Source organism: Onychomys torridus, chromosome 2 (genome assembly GCF_903995425.1).
Source record: "Onychomys torridus chromosome 2, mOncTor1.1, whole genome shotgun sequence".
Lineage (NCBI taxonomy): Eukaryota > Metazoa > Chordata > Mammalia > Rodentia > Cricetidae > Onychomys > Onychomys torridus.
This window is the reverse complement of record NC_050444.1, coordinates 75,988,887-76,000,986: the sequence shown is the minus strand read 5'-3', so window position 1 is coordinate 76,000,986 and position 12,100 is coordinate 75,988,887. Positions and strand designations below refer to the sequence as shown.

The following is a 12,100-nucleotide window of genomic DNA, read 5'->3' as shown; positions in this document are numbered from 1 at the left end:
TGTCCCTGTGAAGCCCAGGACCCATGGCCAACAGGATCACCATGGGCCACGCTTGCCATCTCTAAGCTTTGGTTTCCTAGGCTGCCAACTGGGGGAAATATGGGCTGCCAACTGGGGGAAATACGGGCTGCCATGCCTACTCTGTAGTCTTATGGAAAAGAAACAAGACAGTCCTGGGCCACACAGGAGAGGCGAGCACAACAAATAGATGAACTTCTGGGTGTCAAGCTGGAAGCGAGCTCTGAAAGTACGGAAACCAACCTTCTCAGCTTACAAAAGGGAAAATCCAGACACTTGTGGCAGGCAGGCATACTCCTTGGCTGGGTGACTAAGGGCAGTGGAAAAACATGATCCCCTGGATGTCCCAGAAGACCTCTTTTGTTTGCCCACCACGGACATGTGGGCACCACTGGGACAGACCTCCCAGGAATGAGAGGTTGGGACCCGGGTAGAAGCAACAACTGCCCACAACTTTCTCAGCTGTGGTTCAGCAGGGGAAGGGTGCATCTGAGAGAGGAGAGATTTGTGAGCTGTTGCTGGGGTTGCAGGGGCTGCCGCTGCAGCCGCAACCGCCGCCATTGCTGCTGCTGCCGCTGCTGCACAGCGGCCCTGTGGTGTTACCTTGTGTGGTCATGAGTACCAGCTGACTCACCTCACATCCCTGGCACTCCCTACCCCAGCTGGAGAGAGGAAGGATGAGAGGAAGAAAGGAAGGCCTGTGGAAACGAGGCCATGCAGAACTGAAAGATTGCGTGGGAAAGAAGAGTCAGAACATGAGCTGAGCTCTTGAGGCAGCTGTGCTTGGGTTCCATCCTGAAGGATGGCAAGCAAATTGCAGAGCAGGTAGCATCAGTGAGAGCCCAGAACAACAAGGGGCTGAGGCTGGGGGTTCACTGCTGAAGTCCAGGGGGAAAGTATGGAAGGCAGGGGCTTGTGGCCCCCAGCCAGCTCCTCCTAGGAGCCCAGAGAGAGCATTGGATTATGTTTCCAATCATTTTTTTTTAATTACACGAGCATTACATCAATGCAATCTCAATGCAAGCAGGGCAGACGTTCCATATAGAGCTGAAAGCTCCCTTAAGAGCACCCTATTTTTCAGAGGTAAAACTCTCCTAAGAAAAGTGGGAATCTCAACCCGAAACGTGTCCCTTGGTCTAAAATCCATCTGGCTTCGGGTATTGCAGGCATGTTCTCAGGAATGATGATAGCCAGAATCCACAATGGGACCAAATGCTTGATAAGTTACTTCTGTCTCCACGTGCAAGGTTTTTGTATGCTTTGTGCCCTTTAGTCATCATTTGGGTGAGTTCTACATATTTATGCTTGCAATTTATTTATTTATTTTTTTATCTGTCATCATAAGTCAGCCTTTGCAGCCTTCTAATCAAAGCCAGCTTTTTCAATGAGGCTGTAGCTGGGTGTTTGATGGCCTAAATATTGTTTTTCCCCCAGCACTTGAGAAAGGGAATGAGATGCTGCCATGACAGTTGTCCCCAGGAACCACATGTTGCCACTGCACAGGGGAAGGTTGTCCTGGCCTCTGTGTTTTAGCTCTGGATCCCTGGGATGCTCAGGAAGGGAGTCACCCTTCCCACTGCTGGTCTGAAGAACATGCGTAGCAGGCACAAAAGCCTGGGTTCAATCCCCACTGCTGCATAACCTCGGCACCACAGAATAACCAAGCAACATATAAACCAGACACTGTGGCAGGTGCCCGGGATTCTAGAATTCAGGAGGCAGAAGGGGGAGGATCAAAAGTTCAAGGCCAGCCTGGGATGCAATAAACACTCAAAGAAAAGTGGGAGGAAGGAAGGGAGGGAGAGGAGAGGAAGACAGGGAAGGAGGAAGGGAGGGAGAGAGGGAAAACCAAGTGTGAAGATGATCTCTCATCAAATGTGACACTGAGAGTATCTTCTGAATTCTTCTTCCCTAGGACCAATCAACCATAAGCCTTCAGCTGCTTTGAGAGAAAACTGGACAGATGCACCTCCAAAGATCTTCTAGCCTGGCCTCCCAGGACTGGACTGCTTCAAGCTCTTCAGGAGGAGCAAAACTGAGTTCCTTTTTCCCCTGAAACTTTACCTTACCTTGTTCTCAGTTGCGCAATCATCCAGTCACTTGTCATACAGTAGTGGCTTTCAAAACATGTTCCCAGATGACGATATCAGTGTTACCTGGAACATGTCACAAATGTACTTTCCCAAATTCAGCCCCCTGGATCTGGATTTTGGGGGTGTAGCTCAGTGGAATGCTGTTTGTTTGTTGTGGTTTTGTGGAGGGTTTGTTTGTTTTGTTTTGTATATTGATTGATTGATTGATTGATTGATTGTGTGTTTTGATCAAATGCATGACCTTGTAGATGTTACACAAGCTCACTACCAAAACTAACCAGAGGCCTCTGTCTTCTCTCTCCTCTCTTCCAACCTCTTTTGTTTTTTGAGAGAGGCTCTTTCTGCCTAAACCAGGCTGACCTTAAATCCAATCTTCCTGCTTATGCCTCCAGAGTGCTGAGATCATGCATGCGTGCATGCATCTGTGTCTGTGTGCATGTCCTGTTTTCTACGTGGAAGAGTCCTTCTTTGCCTCTCCCACCTGAGTTGACTTGATTAATCTGTCAACACAGCAAAGAGAGTACAATTTTTCCTACTTAGCTTTTCCTAGTTCACTGTGTGCTCTGAGTACATATCCAACCTCTGCGAGCCTCAGTTTTGCCGGCTGCTTCCCTCACTTGACAGATGAAGAAACTGAGGCCCAAAGAATATAAACAGTGTGTTCAAGACAACAGTCAGTGGTGATGCTGGTTTGATCACCTGGTTTGGGGAGGTCCTTAACCATTCTGTACCATTGTTCCCCGTATGTCCCTGCCCATGGTTTTAGCTCCTTGTAATGGGCTCTGAGGGCACAGCAGCTCCTACTGCCTGTGACAACCCTTCAGACATGTAGAGAAGATCTTCATAACCCACCCAAGACTGCTCTACAGCTCTTCTCCTAGGCCTACTGCCTCCACAGCTGCCAGTGCTAGTGCCACAGCTGGCTTGGGAACGAGGAGGCCTGCCCTATCCCCCTCATGGGTTGCCTCTGTTTTCCCCTTTCCTGTTTCCATGGCAGCCCCCCACCTTTGTATCCAGAAAGATGACAGGACATGCTTTCTAAAAGATCTCATTTTCTACAGGCATTTCCTATTGATTTCCTTCCTGATGGAGGTCCCTCCCCAGTTGCCCTGTGTCAACAAAGGGGGAGGGAATGAAAGAGGAACAGGGAAGCAAAGGGAGAGGGGGTAAAGGGAAAAGGAGAGGAAATTTAGAAAAAAGAAAAGGAGATCTACATTTTTCATACTGGTATCATGCGGCTGGCAGAGTCAAGGGAGACTCTGTGGTGGATGACACCACAATCTTTCTTTAAGCCCCTCATCACCACATTTGTGGGATTAATAGAAAGAGGAGCTCCTCTGAAAGGAATTCTCTCCACAGAAATTACACCTCTGTCTGCAGGCCCTCCTCCTTCCCATGCCAAATCTGGGTTTCCTCACCATGGAGTCTCTGGCCATTCCTTTGACTCCTCCCACTTCTCCCTGGCCCTCTCGGGTCTGAGTGATCACTAGGGAGTCAGATGGGCCTGAACTTCATCCTCAGTTCCTTATGAGCTGGATGGCCTCTCTAATGCAGCTACTCAGTCAGAAAGGGGAGGTAAGGCTAACCTGTCTGTTACTAACAAGGCCACAACAAATGAGAACAGATATCGTGGCTTAAACTTGGACCAGGACTGTGGAATACATCTCTATAATTCCAGACCTTGGAAGGCAGAGAGAGGAGGCTCACCATAAATTCAAGGTCAACTTGGTCTACATAGTGAGTTCTAGGCTAGCCTTAGCTGTTATAGGTATACCCTGTCATACAAAAATAAAACAAAGGTGTATTCATCCACAGCTCTGGTGACACAAAGTTCTATAACAAAGTATCAGTAAGCCCACACACTCCCTGAAATGTATATAGAGATACACTTACATATTCTGAAATGGGAAAAAGCCATGTGCTAATAAATCCACTATAAATTGAAAGCCTAAACTGTATTGAATGTACCTGTTTAAAGAACCTAACCTAGTAGAGATCCTAGTTTAGCCTGGCTGGTGTTTTATCTGCTCAGAACCTTACAGTAGCCAAGGTTATACAAAAAAATGCCTAGCACAAAGCCTGTTTTGTAAGAAGTACTGAAGATCTCATTTTAGTCAGCGGAAGCACAAAACAGAATGGTAATTCTAAGTGAAACCAGGCTGAGTATGGTAGAGCATGCTGTGACCTCCACACTTAGGGAGCAGACATGGGAAAGCCAGGGTTTCACTGTCATCCTAGGCTACATAAAGAGTTGAGGCCAGCCTAGGCTACAGAGACCTTGTCACAAAGAGAGGGAGGGAGGAGAGAGGGAAGGGGGGAGGAAGGGAAGGAGGGAGGAGAGGGGATGAGAGGGGAAGAGAATAAAGATAGAAAGAGAGAGAGAGAGAGAGAGAGAGAGAGAGAGAGAGAGAGAGAGAGAGAGAGAGAAGCCTACAAGTCACATGCCATATATACAGAAAAGAACTTGTCTTGGCCTTTCTGGCCTCTGGGATTCCAAGCATTCACTCCCACCTTGTCTCCGCCTCTACCTAACTACCTCCCTTTCTGCTTATGTCTCTGTGAGTTCTGGAAGAACACACACCATGGGAGTTCAGATCCACTGGATAACTTAGGGTAATTTCTTCTCAAAATCCTTAATTTGGAGCTAGAAGGATGGCTTAGCAGCAGTACATTCTGTCCTGACAGAGGATCCAAGTTCCATCTCCAACCCCCACCTTAGGCAGCTCACAGATGTCTGTAATTTCTGCTCCAGGGCATCTGACATGCTCTTCTGTCCTCCATGGGCCCCTGCACTCCTCTTTACATACTCATGCACAGACACACAGCTACATGTAATTAAAAAATAAAATAAACCTACATTTTAATGATCCTTAATTTAATGGCATCTACAAAGACCTTTTTACAAATAAAGCCATGTTCTCCAACTCAGGGGTTAGGACTTTTGCTGGAGGCCACCATTTGAGGCACAAACACTCCTTCCTAGGATCATGGTTTTGTTGATATAAGACAATGTAGAAAGGGCTAGGCACATAGGCTACTCAGCAGATATTCAGATACAGTTCTTCTCAGTACCTCTACCCCACCCTGCCCCACTTCCTCATAAGCTTGCCCCTGGGGTTAGTTGTGTATAGCCTGCCCAAGGCCAGTAAGGGTCATGATAATGAATTCTATGTGGTTATGATAGCATAACACCCCCCCACCATTTACACTCATAGACCCCTCTGATGTATACCATCCCAGAGAAGGAGACAGGAAAGACTCTTCCTTTATCCCATTTTGCAAATGAATACGTGGAGACCCAAAATGTTCTGCCACTCCTTAGGCCCACTGAGCTCAGAGCTAGAGTATTAGAGGAAGCGAACTGCTTTCCCAGGGTGCTACTGTGTGGACAGAAATTAACAGCAATAGGATTTTCAGTGGTGGGTGATCTAGAAATAATAACACCATGGGAGACAGCTGCCCAAGAAATGTTATGGCTGCCAAGATAAAAACTGTCATGAATTTGTCATGAGCCAGACTATGAATGCAGACCACACAGCGTTCAACCTCCCTGGGTTGATCTGAGGGCACCTGTGCACCTGCCCCCTCCCCCAAAGGTATCAGAGAAAGAAAATCTCATAGAGGAGCAAAAGAAAGAAGAAGAGAAGATGAGCCCTGCCTGGCTACAGCCTGGATGATCATTCTCATACTGTGTGATGTCAGACATCGTCCAGCCTTTCTGGGCCTTAACCTGGACACCTGTAGACAAAGTAAGTGGGTTTGAAAGGTGATGGCCAGTCTTTCCTCCCTCTGGATCCTGAAAGTCCTGGCTTCAGCATCTCTGTCCCAGCAGGCTTGCCTGAAATCATAAGGGAAGACATTATTCTAAATTATGTCTGCTTTGCTGGAATCTAACACTTTTCATTTCTTATGTTTCCAAATGCTGGGTTGACCTGCTGGCTTTTCTTTCTTTTCTTTCTTTTCTTTCTTTCTTTCTTTCTTTCTTTCTTTCTTTCTTTCTCTCTCTCTCTCTCTCTCTCTCTCTCTCTCTCTCTCTCTCTCTCTCTCTCCCTCCCTCCCTCCCTCCTTCCCTTCCTTCCTTCCTTCCTTCCTTTCTTTTGGTTTTTTTCCAGACAGGGTTTCTCTATGTAGTTTTTTGGTGCCTGTCCTGGATCACTGTAGACGAGGCTGGCCTCGAGCTCACAGAGAGCTGCCTGGCTCTACTTCCCAAGTGCTGGGATTAGAGGCGAGCACCACCACCGCCCAGCCCCTGCTGGCTTTTCCAAGGAGAGGACAAATAAGATATTTTCCCCATACTTAGTTGTGTGATCTTGAACAACCATCTAACCTCTCAGACCTCAAGCTTCCTCATCCACACAATGGGAAGGGGGAAGAGAGGGGACAGGAGAGGAAGAGATAGGGAGAGAGGGGAGAAGAACAAAGGGGCGAAGAGAGAAGGACCCTCTTTCCAGATTTGCCTATAAGGCCAAGTGTGCAAAGTGCTAGTCGGGACCATCACAAGGAACAGCTCCACTCTAAGGCTAGTGACAGAATCTGGGCTTTCTAAATGCTTCACACACCTTGTCCTATCTGATGCTCACAACAGCCTTTGAGCATACTCCGTCTTGGCCCCATTTCACAGATGAGGAAGCTGAGAAAATAGCTTGCTGGTGGGAGGGCGTAAAGCTAACGAAGGAGGTGGAGACAGGGACTCAGCCTCCGGGAGCTGGGGATCAACACCATCAGAGGACAGTCTGACTGAGAAAGACTTATTGTTTTCTCATGCCACAGATCAACACAGAACCTGTCTTTGTCCCCTTCCAAGCCATCCACAAGCCACAGGACATGTGCACAAGAACAGACAATGGGGACCCCAAGATTCTAGGGTGAAGAAAAGGAGACACCAACATCTAAGTTAGGGCTGCAGGGGTGAAGTGGTCACAGGCAAGGCTTCCTTGAGGGGTTTTCAGAGCACACAATCACATGAAAGACAACACACATGTCCAGGAGAGCTAGAAAACTGCTGTTATCGACACCTAGTGGGTGGTATGACCGAAGGTATACTTGTCTCGAGTGACAGTGTCAACCACGGGAGGGGACAATCACAAGAGTCAACAGTATGCAGGGAAGGGGTTCACATTGGCCATGTGTCTCTCAAAACAAGCAGCCATGAGCTGAACCCACGCCTTTGGAATGAGCCCCATTCTTTTAAGGTTGTACAAACCTGGCCTGACTGTGACCTTTTCCTGGGTCCCTGGAAGAAAGGAGAACAAACTTGCCTTAGAGAGAAAGAGGTGACAGACACATTAATAAGGCAGAGTCTGGGGCTTCTGAAATGTCCCAAAGCTAGGAACCAGGTGTGGAGCTCACCTGCTGCAAAGACAAGAACAGACTGACTCTTTGGGCTCCTATCTGAAAAAAAAAAGAAAAAAAAACAGAACATAAATCATTCCTTGAAAGGTGCCTTGGGTGCCTCTCCTAGCCAGGGGTTCAAGCCCTTTCCAAACATCCCCCTCCTTTAATCCAGACAAACACTAAGAGAGAAAAGCCTGGAAAAGAGGTGCTTTTTTTTTCTTTTCTTTTTTTTTTTTTTTTTTTTTTTTGGTGCATGCAGTCAATAAATAAATGATGCTCAGCCTCTACCTCAAAGACACAGGGGAGGACATCCTGCCTGTCACTGGCTATTAGCTATGCTGCCCTCTGGATTGGAGAGCAGAGAGGCAGCTAGGGACTTTTGTGTGCTAAGTATTGCAACCTGCAGTTCTAAGCAACTCACCCGGGCGTAGGGGGTGGGGGACAAGAAGAAAATGTTAGAAGAAACTGAAGAAACTCCAACGACAGATTTTCCTTTTCTCCCCTTTACACTCGTTGATTTGAACAGGCTTTGTTGACCCAGACGTAACAGGATACACAAGGTGGGGCGGGGAGCAAGATGCTTTAGACGTGAAAACTGACGTCTTTCCCTTTCTTTTTAGTTTAAAAACAAAAAGGGAATCCAAGGAGAAGAGACTGGAGTGGGAGAGAGAGAAAGAGAGGAATGAAGAGAGATGAAGAGAGGGGCCCTGAGTACGCTGTCCGCGGGCTTCCTACCCGGAGAGCCAGAGCCGAGCGCGCTTTTCCGCAGCCGCCGCGGGCTCGGAGCTTTTAAGGGTTTCTAATCCTGGAAGGCTGTCTGACATCACCCCGTTTCTTGTCGGCTGATGTTTCGTACAAGCCTCTCATTTCCTCAGCGATCTCGGAGCCGCCAATTACTGCACCGATCTGGTGTTTATGTTTGCCCCGTCCTGCGCCTGGCCCCGCGCCCGCCCGCGAGCCTGCGCTTCCCCGGCCGCGCGGCCCGAGGGGGTGGGTGGGGGGCCCTGGCCCTGGCCCGCGCACCCCAGCGCTAGGGAGGGGTCCCCCTTCATTTTTTTTCATTGACTTCAGCATCATGTGATCAGGAAGTCTGGCCTCCCTCCATTTCCCCTCCCGACTGAAGGGAAACATTGTGTAGCAGCCCGCCGCGGCCACTGGTGGGATGGCCTTCGCTGGCCTGACGTAGGGAGATAAAAATAACCGGCATATTTAAGGCCGGAGCAGGAATCCCGGCGCTCACACGCGGCCTGGTCAGTTCCCGACGCCGCCAGCAGCGCTCGGCGCAGCATCCTAGCTGTGGCTGCGCCAGCCAGCTTGGAACTGCCTGCACTGCTGATCTTGCCCTTGGCCTTGACCTGGAGACCCAGGCCCTTGAGAGGCACCTCTCAGAGCCCTCCCCTCCCCATCCTCAGTGGTTTTAGGTTCTGCGTGCTGCCTCCCAGGAGATGGGAAAGCAGAACAGGATGGCCCCAGAGAAGGTGGCCAAGAAGCCTGATGTCCCCAGGGGATCCTTAAAACAGTCTTTGTCCCAGCGGAAAGTGACAACAAGCTGTCACTCCAAAAGCTGTCTGCCTTCAGCCAGGCTCCCTGGATTCAGTCACACCACGGGGTGCCTGCACAGGCTCTCAAATCAAGTCCCTTCTCTACCTCCTTTTACGATTCCAGATTCCAGCTGCGTGTTGCAAAGATCTGCAAACACGTGGCAGAGCTAGACACACTGAAGCGTCATTTGTCAGGACCAACTTCATCAAAGAAAATGGAAAAGATCCATAATCATCACCCCCCCCCCAATACCAAGTAGTCTGAGATAATGTCGATTTCCCAGTAACTTGTCTGGCCATCCAGCAGATGCTCCCGCCCCTCCAAGCTGGTTTTCTACAGCCCTTCAAGGCTGCCCCCACCTATGCAGGGACCCAGAAAACAGAAGAAGAGGATGCATTCCTCCTGCCCTGATGTTCATATGTTTCATATTGCACAAGTCTCATTGTGCATTCCCTGTCTGCACTGACATTGCCACGTTCATGCCCTCTTGTGAACCTAAGTGCCCTGTCCAAGAGGTGCAGATGTCTTATTTTACACAAAGGGAAACTGAGGTTGGGGGAGTGAATCAGTGTGCCAGTTGGACTTTCTTCACCATGTCCACTCAATTGCATCAACAGTGCCATGGTGATTTCTCATTTTGGAAGCCAACTCCCCTCTGTTATCCCTCCTCCCCATATCCAGTCCAATCCAGCAATGGTGAACTCTCCGCTGACCTGTGGAATCTCGGCTCTGCCCTCGCTCTGAGCCATAAACAAGTTTTTACTTCCAATTAAAAATGAGAAGTCTCCCTGTCTTCCGTTGTCTAAAGTAACAAGATATTCCAAAAGTTCTGGCAGAGTTTCTCACCTAAAAAGCCAGATGTGCTGATGAAAAAGGAATGGACAGCCCTCCCCCTCTTTGGTATTACAAAGATGACAAATAGCTATTTATCTTGGTGGAAGAGGCAAAGAAGTCTTGCTTTAAAACGACTGAAAATCTAACCACCTCTGAGGAGGGAGACTCCAAGAATATGTGTGGTTTGGCTGACTCTGCAGCTCCCCGCACACTGGCTGACAATTACTGTTCTCGACCCAGGGTTCTTAGACTGAATGGATAGAAGGATTGCGGGGAGGGAGATACAATGGTCAAGATGCATCAGAACTCCAATGTGCTGGTCAAAGCTTTGGTGACTGATGATGATCATCACATCACTGTGTCCCTGGGAGGGAGGTGTCATTGTCCCTGCCATGAATGTAGAGAAACGACAGTCACTTAACCAAAGAGCCACAATAAGGACGTCTGAGCACAGCATTTGAACCAAGACAGCTTACTTCCCGAAGCCAGGTTCTTAACTACTGGTCTAAATTCCAAGAGGTGAGATGTCAAAGAAGTACCCCCCACTCCCTAAACACCTCCTTGGTCTTAGCCAGGCTTGTTCCTGAAGAAGAGGCTCAGTCTCTCAGGCCCTCGGCTCTCAGAGAGATGAGCTAGAAAACACAGCTGGGCCATAGGCACCCTAAAGGCAGTCCCGGTGCACCCTCTGCTCTGTTTACCCCATGTCACCGACACAAATGTCTCTTGGACAGGTAACCCCTCAAAGAAGACACCCCTTGCAGTCAGCATCTTCTCTGCTTGCGTTGAATGTGGCTAATGACTATCACGTCAATCAGGCTTATTTGCCTGCTATTCCTCTAGCCGGGGAATTTCTATAGGCAGACATGGTGACTGGCCTGGTCAGTATGGAAACAGCGGCAGCTCACTAAATATTTGCTGGATAATGAATGAATATAATGCATGAGCCCTTCATTACCCTCCTTATTGATCAAGATAGGTCCCACCCTAGATTTTCTCTCTCTCAGAACCTCGTCTGTGGCCCCGCAGAACTTGCCATGGTTGCTTTTACTTCCTTCTCCCCCACAAACTTGTGATTGCAGGAACCGCCTCTATTTGCCTACCATAATATCCCCCACTTGGATTAAAGTGCCACACACACTGTGACACTCAATAACCCCTTATGAAATCAATGAGCACATGAACGAGCGAGTGAATGAATGAGTGAATAAATGATGAATGGATGACTGGGTATGTGGATCAACTCTCCTTGAAGTCAGTCCTATCTTCCCATGTACAATAAGTTCATTCCAAAGTCAGTGGTGGCTGTGAAAAGACACTGAAATAATGTCACTGCCCACATTATATTAATAAAGTACGTGCTTTTTGTCTGAGACCACTCCAAATCCAAGGCTCATCCATACTGAAGATAAAAAGACATGAAAGTGGGGTATTGAATGAGGCCCTTCTTCTCATACAATGGGGCTCCAGTGGCTACTATCGCTACAGCTACACACAGACCCCCTTTATGCCTCTGTTTTCATTAGCTCGGGTAACTTGCCAACCAGTGATCCTTTGGGGCTGAAATTTTCCATGCTGGGTCTTGGCAAAAGGTGAATTTTGGGGAAAAGTTTGAATAAAATCCCTTTTAGTTTGATGAGGATTTAAAAAAAAAAAAAAATACATTTTTTTCTTCGCCTTTAATTGAAGACATTTTTAGGCCACAGGAAACGCCAATTCAGTGGAACTTTTATAAAAACGGAACTCAGATCTAAACCCACCTAAGGAAACAGGGGAGATCATTCGGGACTCAAGAAAAAAAAAATGAATTTAAAAAACAAACCTAAAACATAGTTTTAAACTCTGCCATAGCCTTAGCGCTCGTGGTATCTGCTCTCCCAGCTTGGGCTATGTAAGTCTCTTCGTTCACAAAGGCTCAGAGCTGTTTAGAGGGATCTAAAGCTTGGGTCTCAGCTCCTCTGCCATGACATATGAGAGCATTTCCTGCTTGCTTTTGTCTGGAGAATCTTTCTTCAGCATTGTACCAGGAATATATGGTTTGAACAACCGCCTCTAAAGAGGACAAAGCTGGAGTTCCTGGCACGGGAGGATCGCTCCTTCAAAGCCAATCAGACAGTTTGCTTTCAGGAGCTTTCTCAGACAAATGCTAACCAGAGTATTTTATCTAGTATTTGATTTTTCTCAATATTCCTTTCAATATCAAATTCTTGCTTTCTTATTCATGGGAAACTACCCTGAACTGGTCACATTAGCATTCTTGCCACAAAATTCTTCTTCGGAAA

At 47.9% G+C, this 12,100-nt stretch overlaps 1 long non-coding RNA gene across 1 annotated transcript; it reads right to left on the bottom strand.

Annotated features, from left to right (window-relative positions):
* Window positions 1-5,185: 5,185 nt before the first annotated feature.
* On the bottom strand, window positions 5,186-7,503 carry LOC118577098. Its single transcript, XR_004944164.1, has 3 exons — window positions 7,461-7,503; window positions 7,315-7,344; window positions 5,186-5,949 (listed from the first exon to the last, which is right to left on the bottom strand). It is a non-coding gene; the product is annotated as an uncharacterized LOC118577098 (long non-coding RNA).
* Between the last annotated feature and the right edge of the window lie 4,597 nt (window positions 7,504-12,100).